The sequence below is a fragment of the Solanum lycopersicum genome, chromosome 12 (assembly GCF_036512215.1).
Source record: "Solanum lycopersicum chromosome 12, SLM_r2.1".
NCBI classification, from domain to species: Eukaryota; Viridiplantae; Streptophyta; class Magnoliopsida; order Solanales; family Solanaceae; genus Solanum; species Solanum lycopersicum.
In genome coordinates, this window is record NC_090811.1 from 47,060,624 (window position 1) to 47,075,802 (window position 15,179).

The window sequence follows — 15,179 nt, forward strand, 5'->3', positions numbered from 1 at the left end:
ATTCCTGCTTATAATTATAAAGTTAGTGGTTTAATGTTAATAATTTAATTACTTGGGGGTTAAAGGATACAACCTTTGAATAAATAGTGGGTTACTTTTACCATCTTTTATACTTAATTATATGGTAATTAGGGTAAAAGAAAAAGAGTTTGAATAAGGAAAAAGAAGAAAGAGACAGAAAGAGAGGGAGAACGATCAAGACAAGAGAGAAACGAAAAGGAAAGCAAAGGTTTTGGGGGATATCTTGCTTGATCGTGAATTCTTCGGTGGAGGTAGGTTATGAATTATGCTATTTCATAGTAAACTCTTAATAGCGAATGATATGTATTGGTAGTTTTGTAAAGTCTTCTATATGCTTAATTGTATGCTTGCGTGATGTGATTATGTAATTGTAATGAGTTTAAAAGATGAGGTTGTGAAGCTTAAACCTAAAACCCTCTCTGTTAATGATGATGCCTTGGTATAAAAGAAGGCTTGATGAACTAAAAGAATGAGGTTAATGGATCGGGTGTCACGTTTCGACACCAGGATAGTATTAGTGGATCGGGTGTCACGTTCCAACACCAGGATAGTATTAGTGGATCGGGTGTCACGTTCCGACACCAGGATAGTATTAATGGATCGGGTGTCACGTTCCGACACTAGGATAGTATTAGTGGATCGGGTGTCACATTCCGACACCAGGATAGTATTAATGGATCGGGTGTCACGTTCCGACACCAGGATAGTATTAATGGATCGGGTGTCACGTTCCGACACCAGGATAGTATTAATGGATCGGAGTGTCACGTTCCGACACCAGGATAGTATGAGGAGGATCGGGGTGTCACGTTCCGACACCAGGATAGTAAAAAGAATGAATCTTGAATTATGTTAATATACTCAATTTAAAGAACCTATTTCCCTAATGAGTATGGTGTGGAGGCTTGAGTCCTCATAGATGTGCTTGAGTTGTGGCAAATGGTTATGGTACTTATTGTTGTCACCTGTTGAGTATTGTAGTTGATTTTATGATATTATTTGTATATTGCTTTCTATTTTGAGTTGACCGATGATACCTAGTCAGTACTTGTGCCTTGTACTGACCCCTACTTGTATGTTTCTTCCTTTGTTATTTGTGGAGTGCAGCAAACGTACCATCGTCTTCGACTCATCTGCAACTCTAGCCAGACTTCAGCATAATCAGACTTCAGGGTGAGCTATTGTTTCTAGCTCGGACTGGATTCTTTCCTTCGCGTCTTGATGTCTTGAAGTTCGGACATGGACCATCTCTTTTACTTGTTTTAGCTTTTTAGATATTCTTAGATTTAGTAATTTGAGGATAGATGTTCTTGTGATGATGACTTCCAGATTTTGGGGATAATAATAAGTTTTGAATTTTAGAAGTTATTTATTGGGTATATTATTGAGTTTTAAGTCTTCCGCATTATATTTTGTTTATTATGGTTGAAATGTTGGGGTTAGATTGGTTGGTTCGCTCACATAGTAGGATAAGTGTGGGTGCCACTCGCGGCTCATTTTGGGTCGTGACATTACGTCTACCTTTCTCTTCTCAACATTTTTAAATGAGGAGATCGTTGCTTCACTTTAACACTTGCACCACATTTGATACCCCTAAATCACTAATTTTGATACTTTAGCCAAGCGAAACTCATAAAAGATGAAGAGAGATGATCTTTTTCTTTAATGAAGAGAAACCTTATTTCAATGCTAAATTTTTTGTAACTCAAAGTCAACTTACCTACCATAAACTATCAATGAAAAGGATAAAAAAAATGGACATCACATATTGATATGACATCAATAGCTTCTTCTTTTTTCAACACTTTAGATTCCTACAAGATCTTTACAAATAGGAGGATGTTCCTTTAGAATATTCTCTTGTCAATGACGCAAAATAAAATGTGAATGAGCGGGGAGCCAGAATCGAGTATCTAGTCATATCACCTTTGAATCGAGAAGCTCTCAATTGACAATAGTCATATCATCTTTGAATATTTCAACTGTCGATCCATCTCTCAAATATGAGTTAATTAAACTATTAAAACTCCAATTTAAAACCTTAAGATAAAATTTCAGTACCCTTACCTCATGAAATGAAGAAGAATGACGAAAGTAAAAGAGAATGAGGCAATGTGAACTATAAGAGATCCTGAATTGAAAATTAAAAAAGTCAAACTCAATTGAATGTAGATAAACACTATAGAATATGACCAAGAAATAAAAAGTGTGGCACGTTTGTAATATATGTTTGCTAATTACAAGAACGAGAACTATCTAACGTTCAAAAAAATTGCATCATTTAGTCTACCACATAAATGTTAACCTTAACTTTTATCATATAAAGTGTAGCTATTCAATTATTATACATGGAGACATACTATGAAATGGAAAAAGTGATTTTTCATCAAAATATATATGTTGGTATGTATATGTTAACTATCTAAATAGTTATTCAATTTTTGTAGGAACCAAATTTTTACATTGTGATAGATATCAAAACGCATTAACACAATTCTAAGAGCCCATATGGATTGATTTTAAAAATATATATATTTTAAGTTAAAAATAAAATAATCAAATTGAAATGACTTTTACATCAAAACATAAAAAGTAGAAATATCTGTGGTTTCAGACTTAAAAGTCATTTTAAACTTATTATAAGTCATGTGTACCTTGTCCAACACTTCCTAATATATTTTAAGCCATTTTTCATACTTGTCAAATATTTCATAACTTATTTTAAGTTATTTTTTATACACCCTCAAAAGTTAAAACCAAACACCCTCTAAATATATGAACATGGAATATTAATGTGAGTTACTAAATCCTATAAAATGTAAATTTCTACAGTTATGAAACAAAAGGTTCCTAAGTTGATGTCCTTCTGATTTGTTTATTTCAAAACTATATTGAATAATTTATAGATTCTCGTCCAACAAGAATTATTTCACTAAATCAAATAGAATGTAATTTTCATTCCATTACAAAAATAATACATAATCATGAGTAAAAAAATGTAGAAGTTAAGTTTTCCAAGTACCTTAGGTGCATAATCCATTTAAAATTAGTAGAATATATATATGTATGGATGAAATAAATATGTAAAAATGCTAGAAAGACATTTATTAATATGAATAGAGAACAACATAAATAATAAAAATTAAATTAAAATCCCCAAAATATGCAAACACATAAATAATTTAACAATTCAATTGCATACCTAGTTAATGACTTGATATTGAGTTACTAGGATTCTGCAGCACACTAAAAAAAAGAGAAAATGTATCGATATTAGAGAAGATAAAACACAAAATAAACAAAGGCTAAAGCAAACATATAAATCCAAATAAGAAATCAGCGAAAAAAGAAAGCACAAAAGTGAGTATATAACAAAGAGATAATAATAATCTTAACAGTGCGAGTAGAAAATAATTGAACTGAGAAAGCTAAAGAGGAGACAAAGCAAACGAAAATTGGGAATGAAGATAAAAAAATCAAAAGTAGTCGGTTGCTATTCTTCTATCAATGCTATGAGGACACACAAGTCCTCAATTCAATTTGCTACAAGACATGTAACTATAATAAACATTGAAAAGACAAAAACCTCAAATTTAAATTTAAGGACATCAAGCTAACATATTGAAACAAGCTATTTCTAATATAGTAGGAAAAAAAAATCACACACGTATTAATTATTATTAAAATTTGAATTTTTTAAAAAGGTAAAAAGTTAAAGTAATAGTAAAAATTAAATTGACAATACTTTTTCAGTTTTTTTTAGCATTTGCAATTATTGTTTTCTACATTTAAATTAATTAATAATAAATTTGTTGGGTCTGTATTTTTAGTCGTGTGTAAAAGTAGGATAAAATTTGTATTCAGATTTTTTCTAAGGGAAAATTGTATATATGCCAAATTATTAATTCAAATTAAATGCTATACATATATTTTTATTTAATTATATCCTGTAGCAAACTATAGCTACTTTCGCCACTCTCCTTGGTGGAATCTCGCTCGCCTTTGGTGGCAGTCTCGCTCGCCTCTCTCACTTTTTTTACAAACACAAATGTATAAAATGTGTTTGTATTTGTATAAAGTGAGAGGAAATTGTATAAATACATATATTTTCGTTTCCCTCTCTCCCCTCTCCCAAATCTCGCTCGCCACTCTCCCTAATCTCGCTCGCCACCATCTCCTCTCGCTTATACAAATAGAAACGAAATGTGTAAATTGCATTTCTGTTTATATAAAGCGAGAGAAAATTGAATATACACATGCAAATACATATATTTTCGTCCTATACACTTATAATTATACAATAAAAGTACTCTGTTGCCCAGTTTCTTTTGTCTTTCTCTCTTTTTCGTTTTATACAAATTCAAATTGTATAAAATTTCTCTCTTTCTCGTTTTATTGGATTTGATTCAATTGTATATTTTCTGCCCAAGTCTCTTTTGTCTTTCTCATTTTATACAAATTCAAATTGTATATGATCATTCTATACACTTATAATTATACAATAGAAGTATTTCCATGCCTAAGTCTCTTTTGCCTTTTTTTCTTTTCCATTATATACAAATTCAAATTGTATATAATTTCTCTCTTTCTCGTTTTTTTTTACAATTCACTTCAATTGTATATGTATAGCGAATTATACTATGAAACACAATTATGAAAACTTTGTCATAGCATACAAATATGAATTTTATATTTACTATATGTGAAAGTTGCCCTTTTTTAACAACACATTTCTTCTTCTTATTTTTTTACAATCAGTTTTAAGATTTTAAATTAATGAGTCATCAGGACTTTTAAAACTTGATATTTCCTATTTAATTTGTTTGGTATTCAAGTTTTAAAACTACTTATCTAATTTTAATTAAAATTTAAGAAAAAAATAAATAAGAAATATTTTCTTCTATACATTGAAAGATTGATTCACGTAAAATGGAATGAAATAGATTATTTACTGTTTATTTTTACTTTACATATTAAAAAACCAAATTTAATGGATAATTTTTTTTAATTGAAAATCAAGAAAATAGAAACAGTTATTTATAATCCTATAAAAATTCTGTTATTTTTAACATTTTAAATTAAAAATAACTGACACAAATTGAATTTATTTAAAAATTAATTGGTTATATATATATATATATATATATATATATATGTTGGGTATTATTTGCCCTGATTTCTTACCATAAATAGGTTTTCCTTTTAGGAAAAGGTTTTGAATTGACTATTCTTTTTTTGGTAGGAAAAGGTTTAGGACTCTATAAATAAAGGCATGTTCCTTCTAACTTAATTAGCATTCACAATGTAGTTTTAAGGGCTTTGAGGGTTTTGGTTAGAGGGAGAATTTGTGAACCTCTCATGTATTCCGAGTGAATTGGTTGAGGTTGTTTCCCTCTGTATTTTGTACTCTCATGTTTATAGTGGATTGCTCATCTCCTTTGTGGACGTAGGTCGATTGACCGAACCACGTTAAATCTTTGTGTCTTTTGGTATATTTCTCGTTGTCTTCTTACTCGTGGTCTTTCGAGGTTTGCTTTGCTAGCTTCCGCGTTTACACCTGCTTATTTACGGTCCTAACAATATATATATATAACAGTATTTTTTAAATTGAGATATTAAAAAGATAATACTTGATAGTTCCATAAATTAGATAATTTTAAAACCGATCCCACTAATTTTGAAATGAGTAACTACTAATATACGTGTATTTTTTTAAAATACAATTTTATTATTTTTAATTTTTAAAATTCTGTTTTTTTGGGCGATGACAAGTAGGAGCTAAGGATGTTCACCAGTTGGTTTGGGTCGGCTATTGATCAAAATTAAAACCAAATCGATATAATCGATTTTAAAATTATCAAAATCAAACCAAACCAAATGTAATGTAAATTTATTGGTTTGGCTCTTTTCGATTTTAGTTTGGTTTGGTTCAGTTCGATTATTCGGCTATTAACCATACATAAAAATAAAATAAACAATTCATTCAAAATGTGAAAAAAGTGACAACAATCCAGTTAAACGAAAAAAATAGTTAGAATGAATGTCATTAAAGAACTTTCGATCATTGAATTTACTGAATAAAACTTCAAAATTCACTATTTTGGCATTAGAAGAAAGAGACAAGGACATTTTCACTCCCACAAAGAATTTCGATACACACTCATACACATGAAACTGATAAGAAAAATGCTCTCACCTTTGACCTTTTTTTTTCATACGTAAATTATAAATAATTTTTTATGAAACATATATCAACTCTTTAAAATTGTTTATGAATATAAATATTATGTATGTATTATAGTAAAATTTATGTATGTAACTCTTTGGTTCGGTTCAGTTTGATTATTTCTTCCTTTTTTTGGAGAGAAATCATAACCAAATCAAATACTATCGGTCTTAATAATCTAAAACCAAACCAAATCAAAATCCAAATTAAATCGATTTATTTGGTTTGATTTTTCGGTTTAAATCAATTTTTATCCAAACCATGAACACCCCTACTAGGCGCTATAACCTCTCCTATTATATATATATATATATATATATATATATATAAGATTTTATTTTATTTTAAATGAAAACTTTTACAATATTTTTAGAAATTTAAACTTTTATATATATTGAATTAACAAATAATCTTCTTATTTTAAATTTGTATCACACACTTTATTGTTTAGTTATTAAGAAAAAAGAATGACACATTTATTATTTGATAAATATTTAATTGTACAATCAATATCAATATTTTGTATATCTTGGATCTCAATGATTTACACAAAAAAATCATAAAAGTGTACTTATTTTTAAAAAACTTTTATTAGGTATATTGATTTGTGAAGTATTTCTATATTTTTAGAACTTCATATCTAGTGAATATAGATCATATAAATTAAAATGGAGTAAATAATAATTATCACCTTATTTTCTAATACAATATATATACATGAAAATTTTTACAAAATCAAGAAAATTAATAATGCATTTGAATGAATTTAAATAGAATAATTGGATATAACCAACTCAAAAATATAAGACTGTTAAGGTGAATCTATGCTCCTTTTGTTACCAGCTAGATATAACCCTATGTGGAAAAAAAGAAGAAGAAGAAGAGAAACATGACATATTTATTAATCATGTATTTTGAAAAAAAAAAAGAAATAAAATGAATCAAAATAATTGTACACATGCATACGTATTTCCTTTGAGTTATTATTGTGTTGTTGTTCTTACTTTAATATATGCATTAAAACTGTTAGAGAAAAAAAATCCACTAAAATAGTTATCTCATTTGACTGACCATATTTATTTTGTTACTTTATTAAATCAATATATTTACAACGTTTAATAGTTATTTGAAATAAATACAAAACATAAGAATTTACAACTTACACTAAAGATATTAATATTGTTTTAGAAAATTAAGTTATCCAATAAATATAATGTGAAAAGTGCAAATTCTCATAAAATTATGACAATGAATTTCCTTCGCTAACTCAACAAAAGATGAAACCATCTTGTTAATTTCAAATTATGACACTTTTTCAACATATCAAACACATTTTTATACAATTTAAAGATGTAAATTTTAAAATGTAATACAATTTCAAAATCAAGTTCAAATAGAGTTATTCGATTTCTACTTGCACAATGATAATTACAAAGGTAAACATAATTGTCCATTGAGTACATACATATATGAGAGTGTACTTTTTCGTCAGTCCGATAGGATTTTCAATAGATATATCAAATAGAGGTAGATTCCATAGGCAGATATTCATATTTATTCTGTCATGATCATTATCAAGACCTGTTCAAACTTGACATCGATAACAAATAAATTACTAATTACTATCTAAATCATTTGCATACAACCACAATTATATATGAATTGCTCATCACTTCAAAGACCGAAAATTATCATCATAAACAAATGTAATATAAAAAAGTAACAGGAAAACCAAAAATGTTACCATGTTCAAGTGGTTGAATAAATATAAGAGAATCTGAAATTATGAAATTAGTAGATTCTTAAGAAAATGTAAGTGACAAAAGTTAAAAATAGTTCTTGCTATTTAAATACTACATTATTTGGTTGACTTTTTTCTAGGGACAGGATAAGATTAGTTTCTTATCTTTTCAAATTTAAATTTTAAATTAGTTAGCCAAATTTTAAAAACTTATGGATAGTAATTTAGATAACTATCATTTTTAAAAAATAAATTCAAAAAAGATAGTTAATGTTATAAACAATTTGTATTATAGTGAATGTCTAATTATGTGGAGTCCTTGTAGGATATGGTTAGAAATTCTATGTGCGGATCAAGTAAGGTTTTTCCTATAAATAAAGGGTTTTCCTTCATTATAAATAAGATTTGTGAAAGATCAATAAATCACGAACTTCAAGATGAATAAGTTCATATACTCATTTGGGAAATAGGTTCCTTGAGATTAAGTATATTAAGTTAATTCAAGATTCCTTGCCTTTAATGTTATTGTGTCGGAACGTGACACTCCGATCCCATAATACCGTGTCGGAACGTGACACTCCGATCCAATTATCTCATTATTTTATTTCAGCAAGCCTTCTTTATTCAAGGCGTCATTTTAATAGAGAGGGTTCAAGATTAGAAATTCAATAGTCTCATAATTTTAGGCCAACAACAAACCACACAATCAAGATACAACCACACAATCAAGTACATAGGAGACTTTACAATATCACTCAATATATATCAATCTCTATTTAGAGTTTATCTATCAAATATAAATAAACCATAACCTACCTCCACCAAAGAATCGATGTCAAGCAAACTACTTCTCCAATGCTTTTTCTTTCCCCAATGCATCCGAACTTTTCAAATCTATCATGTAGATATATGCATAATTATAAGTTGACGAGTCTATAAACACTCAAATTATTCTATGTTTAACCTAGACTCCAGAACTCACCTAATTATATAATCAATATCCTAAAGTTCAAACCTAATGGTAGGTATAAACTCCCCTATTAACATAACTTTTAATAAAATTTAAATAATTTGATACACTTAATATTTAAATACCTATATCAATATACTAAGATTCTATTTATTAGAAAGTGATTCCTGATAAAATCAAGATTACGCCACTGATTTCGAACACCAGAGGCAATAACTCTTATATAACTAGTGCCTAAGATTAAGATAGAAAGAGAAGACAATCTGCCTTTTCTGTACAAATTCTATATTACTGCAAATTTTCCACATCAACTTTAGTACTATCAATAATATTATTATTATTTTTACCCCTAATTTCCCTGCACACAAAAACATATAAATTAATTTACGGTTCTTGATGCTTTCCTCATCTTCATTTTTTTTTATTAATTAAGTATTTAACTTCAATTGTTTTACAGGCAACAATTGTTTTTCCATTACCAATCTACATCACTTTTTAATCACTGTATTACTAGTACATATATAACAAATTTCTATCAATATTGTCGCTACTTACGTGGTATGAGCAAGAGCAAGAGCAACAAAAGAGTTATCATCAATTGGGTGTATGTTATCCAAACTTAAAACAGCTTGTCATAAACCAAAGTAATACTCCTTGCAAATGAAAGTTGATACTCAAATAGTTAAAGCATTGTAATTTCAAATATATGCAACTTCTCTAGGAATATATTGTTACATATGAAAATATTTGTTCTGTATATCATTGTGTTTAATAAGATAGGTATCTTCTACAAGTAAAAATACAAGTACATTATCAAAAATACTATGAGACATCGAATATATGTATCTTCAAATGTGTCTTGATTTATCATTTCAATAAGTTGAGCTATACTGCACTGCTAGGCACTGCTAAGTATTCTATAACCAACCTTGGCTATTCCACAAACCACATAGTAAGAAGCTATAATGAGATACCTTCAAGAAGCTAGTAAAAAAGTGAAAGATAATCAACTGAAGAAACTTGAAATTAAGAAGGCTACAAAAATTAAAGTAGACGGCTATAGAATTAAAAAAATGCATTTGTCTCACCTAGGAAAAACTTCAACAAAGAGAACTGGTTTCAATCCTTATTCATATTGAAACAAAAATCAGTAACCTTCTCCGACTAAGGAAATTTTCAAATCACGATAAGCAGAAAAATAAAAGTATCATATAAAAATTGTGTGCTAAGGACTTAATGTTTCTATTTCTTTTGGAAAAATAAACTTGGCGAGAGTAATGTGTAGCTCTGTTAATATTAAAAGAAAAGAGATGTAGAAAAAAGCATGTTAGGAACCTGAATCAACTCTCCCGCAATGGTAGAATTGGATAAAAATAAATGTCGAATAGCAACCATGAAGAAGAAAATGCAAAATCAGCTTTGAGAAAACAGTAACGAAAAAAGCATCAAATATCCATAATTTTGATTCCCCGCTACACTGGTAACAAATATCCTTTCTTGGATTTTTTTTATATACATATATTTGATTTTTACAAATCATTCACCATTCTCATCTTATTTGTACTCAACAAATCTATCTTTATTAAATGACTTCACAAAGAACAATTTTTATAAGTTGAAAAAAAATACACTAATTTCACTCGCATTATTTGTACTCGAGAGGATGGCTGTAATGCATATATTGTCCCACCATTAGAGACAAAATATTGATTTTCAGAAGAGAATCTGAAATTAAAATTTTGGGAACTGAAGATTTAAGGATGTGTTCAATTCATTACGTTGTTGATCAAATGCATCCATTATAGAAATGCTAGAGCTTATGAACAACAACCAACATCAGATGAAGATGCAGAGAAACTAATATTATACTTTGCCCAACTTTGTACTTAAACATAAGGTAGATGTAGGAAATAAAGAAATTAATTCCCTAGTTAATGATTAATGTGATCCTTTGGTGCAAAAGGGCAATGTAATTCATAATTGTTAACACAATAAAATAATTAAGTAAGATAAATGTTTGTTATTCTTTCTCTAATAATCACTTAGTAGATGAGATGAACTACACAATACACTTCAATAAAATATAAACAAATAAAATTTTGACAACCAAAATTGCGGAATATGAAAATTTATAGATCAATGGCGGGGATGAGCCCATTGTCAAAAAGGAATATTCACATGCTTAGCCCCTTTACGCGTGAAGTCACATTGAGTACATTAATAAGTAAACTTAAGTTCACACTGAAAAATTTAAGCTTATAAATGAGATAATTACAGAGGAGGTGAGAATTTAAGGTTATACCATGCACAAGTCGAGAAACGCATGCATCTTCAAGAACAAGCTTAGTAACTCCTCAATGAATTTCCAATCAAACATTTCACCCCGCCGACATTGAATTAAGACCACAAATTCCTTTACAATAAATACAAATTAAGCAATTACCTGGATGAAAATAGTTTGTAGATACAAAGTGGCATAATATGAACCAAAGGAGAGGAGCAACTCAAAAAGTCGAAGGAAAAAGATTAAAAAAGGGAAAAACTAAGAAGGAAGATAATATTATTCAGTTCTTTCATACATAATTATCAATCACTGGTATATCCATGTGAAGATCATAAAGCAATGAAAAATGCTTTTAGAATCAAAACAAATGATCAAGATAGCATATTTGCAGGCATATGAGAAAAGTTCTAGGAAAAAATTGGAAATTGAAAGTAGAGAAGAGCAATATTATCACACCTGAAGATTTTGAAAGTTGCTTCTAATCTTCTAGGTAAATGACAGAGATGATGAACGGAGGTGGTCATAGTTGTGTCTCTGGTAAGTAGCAAATGGAACATGTCTTATCTACTGAAAAGGGACATATGTATATTTGAAAATATCAAGTAGGACTTGTGTCTTGTTCAACAAAGTGAGTTCAAATACAACAAAAATTTGTATTACTTTTGCGACAACAATTCTACTGAGCTTAATCATATCACTTGCATTTTTGTGAGTCGTGATTTTCCTCTTCCCATAAGCAGATACCTACATATAAGTACTATAAACATTCTACTTATTTTCATCAGTGATGCACTCAAAGTTCTATCGAACATTTGTCGAACATAAATAGTTATTAGTAGGTCGACAATCTGTAATTGTATTTAATGATATGAATTTCATAGCGGATTTGTTTTGTGGATTTCAATCAATATTTTCAAATTGAACTATCAATTTAGTACTTGAAATCGTCATTATTATTTCTTTATTTTATTAACTCGTCTAGAGTTATCAGAAGAAACTTGAATAGTAGCTACTCTTGAGCAACAAACTCGAGATTAAAGAAAAGTGTTAGTCTTATAGGATTCTTCCATTAAGTGGACATTTTATTACTCTCATTTCTCAATTTTTTTTCTAGCATCAACATTGTTACTTATTTGCTAGATTTCCTATTTTCATTTTTTTTGATTGATCAGATGAAAAAAATTTCTAACATCATCAATTGTATCTTAACTAATATGAACACATGAGGCAGAAACTTTGAGAAAGTATAAGATCATATGACAGACTTCTAGAACTCAATGTAGTAATAGAATTTTCAATATTAATGTTTCAGCTTTTATCCAAGAACTACTAAAAAATAAATGCAACACCAACATCAAGGGACATTATCAATAAATAACACAGAATAGCGAAAAAATTCAATTGTCAAAAGAAAACGGCCAAAAAGTTCAAAGCTTCTTAAGAAAATGGGAATGGTACCTTAGAGAACTTGGAGATTGGAGAGCCTGAAATCAACATTTTTGCCTGATTCAACCTGTTTGTTATTTCTGACTATGTAATTTAAAACAATTTTTTTGAATACCACCTCAGCTAACTATATTAGTAGCTGAATTTTTTCAAAAATGTAGTTCAACTTCAACCAACAAAAAGATCAATAGTGAAAGCTTACCCTGAAATTTTAGCATTACGATATAACTTCTTATTTCATGGCAGCATCAAAAAATTCGGCAGCTCAAATTCTTTCTCAATAATGCCTTAAAGTTGTGACATCACAGGAAAATAAAATCACTCCAAAGTAGAAACCTTTAACATATAAAAATTACTCATTTTATTGGGGAAAAATACCATATGAAAAAAAGATATTATAGAGGAAAATGTCTATTCATCTAAGCTCACCGTTCAACTTCATTCCACCAACATAATCAACTCTTGTAACTAATCTCTCTTCATAATACACAAGTCATACCTTCACTGAGAAAACTCGTCAAACATGTGACCACATCAAGCCATTACTTATCTACAAAAAGTATCATATATTGATAAGAAAATACTACTAATTTTTAGTATTTTAGATCTAGACGTGCATAATATTGACAACAAAATTATGAATGTATTTTAAGAGACATCAGTCAGAACTCACAAGAATCCAAGAAAAATTGTGGAAGACAATTAAGAAAAATTGTGGAAGACAATTAAGAAAAATATAGGTGCTTCATCAATGCATTCAATTGTCAGTACTTTATTCACGGTGAACAACATTTAAGACGGAAAAATTTACATGATTAAAAAGGATTCGAATTAAGTTTGCCTAAACATAAAAATATTTTCGCCTAAATATAAAATATCAGCGTCTTTTCAGTTTAGTCTATAAGGTCAAAATATATACTAAAATTTCATAAAGTGAAAGAAAAGTTCTTCAACAAATGCCAAACCCATAAAGATGTAGACATCTACAAATAATTATCGAGTTCATGTTGTCAAAACAAAGTTCATCTGAGATTAAATGTATAATCTTACCTTGCCATTAAATGTATAATCTTACCTTGCCTTTGAAGCTGCTTCTCTACCATTATTTGATACATTAGGCAGGCAACCAGGATATCCAATTCTTACCTAATGTATCAAATACACAATCAAGTATCAATCTTTTCACTTTCAGTTCACATTAATCAACCCAAACAAAGCTGAAAAAAATCAAAAACAAACAAACTCATAATTACCATGAAACAAGGTTTGTCAAGATGAAAAAGGGCAAGAACTTTATACAATCCAGTAAATATCACTGGATGAAAATAACTCCTTATACCCTTTTCCCATTCCCACGTCAAATGTCCATATCTGCCAACAAAAAGAAAATCCCAAATCAGTAATAAAAAAATTAACAAAAAAACCCAAGAATTGTGAAAAAAACACAAACCCAAGTGAGATTCGATAAGCAACTTCAAGGGCTTGCCAGTGTTCATCTAGATTGAAATATGTTTGGACTAAAAAAGCATTAACAAATCTGACAAACAAACACAAGAAAAAACTTCTTTCAATAAAGGGTGTGTGAATTTGTTGTTTTTGGAAGATTTGAGTATGTTAGTTTTGCTATAAGTAGATGAACATCAAGATTCTTCCTCAGAAGATAAGAATAAGCAAATATCAAAAGGTATGAACAAATTTGAACCTGAATAGGAAGAAATTTCTAATCCTCTTTCACCGGCTTTGAGAGAAATAAATGGTCGGTTCTTCTTCAATAATAGGGTCTAGATGGGTAAATATAGTATAGATGTATTATGCAGAGAAAGAAAGCTACACGTGTTAAAATATTACAATACATACATTTTATGAAAAGAAAGGTGTACAATTAAACTTGCTTTTGGTACAAATTTGTGTTGTTGTGTTCGTCCCTCTAAACTGTGTCTTCTAAATAGGGGGAGATTTCCTGTCCAACAATATAATAATATTACTATTAACTTGTAATACTACATCAACAACCCAACGCCTCCACCACTCATGCATACGCCTAATTGTAATTCTAAACAAACAATTAATTAAGTCAATTGAGGAATAACATTACCTGGATGCCGATCTTCACTAGTAGATGCCCCCTGAAAATTTCGCAAGGTTTATTTTTCCTTCTCCCCTCTTTTCCCGATTTTTTTCTACAGGTTATTTTTTTTACCCTAAATATTATGTAATTAATTATAAAAGTGGTAAAAGTGACCCACTATTTATTTTAATATTATTTTCTTAATCACTAACTAAATGAATTAGTAAAACTACCCCATTAATTTCATAGTTATAATTATGAATAGCCCAAAACACCCATTTAAATCTATCAAAAAGTATTTTCTGACATAAAAAGTTCTAGTGCTCAAAATGATTGAAAATGATCGTTACAATTTACCCATCGTTCGTCCTCGAACGATCAAAAGAAGGGCGAGGGCGAGAAAGAGTACCTAAATCGGTAAAA

The 15,179-nt window shown here is 29.1% G+C and overlaps 1 long non-coding RNA gene across 18 annotated transcripts; it reads right to left on the reverse strand.

Moving 5' to 3' along the window:
* Positions 1 to 6,970: 6,970 nt before the first annotated feature.
* LOC104644978 (uncharacterized) lies at positions 6,971 to 14,813 on the reverse strand. Of its 18 annotated transcripts, XR_002026295.3 has the most exons (8): positions 14,391 to 14,809; positions 14,139 to 14,225; positions 13,942 to 14,059; positions 13,764 to 13,834; positions 11,699 to 13,238; positions 11,261 to 11,371; positions 8,805 to 8,882; positions 7,504 to 7,837 (listed from the first exon to the last, which is right to left on the reverse strand). It is a non-coding gene; the product is annotated as an uncharacterized lncRNA (long non-coding RNA). The 18 variants fall into 18 exon arrangements; XR_003244729.2 differs by lacking the exon at positions 7,504 to 7,837 and adding an exon at positions 6,971 to 7,102 and having other exon boundaries at positions 11,261 to 13,238; positions 14,391 to 14,810; XR_003244728.2 differs by having other exon boundaries at positions 7,504 to 7,828; positions 11,261 to 13,238; positions 14,391 to 14,810.
* Positions 14,814 to 15,179: the final 366 nt, after the last annotated feature.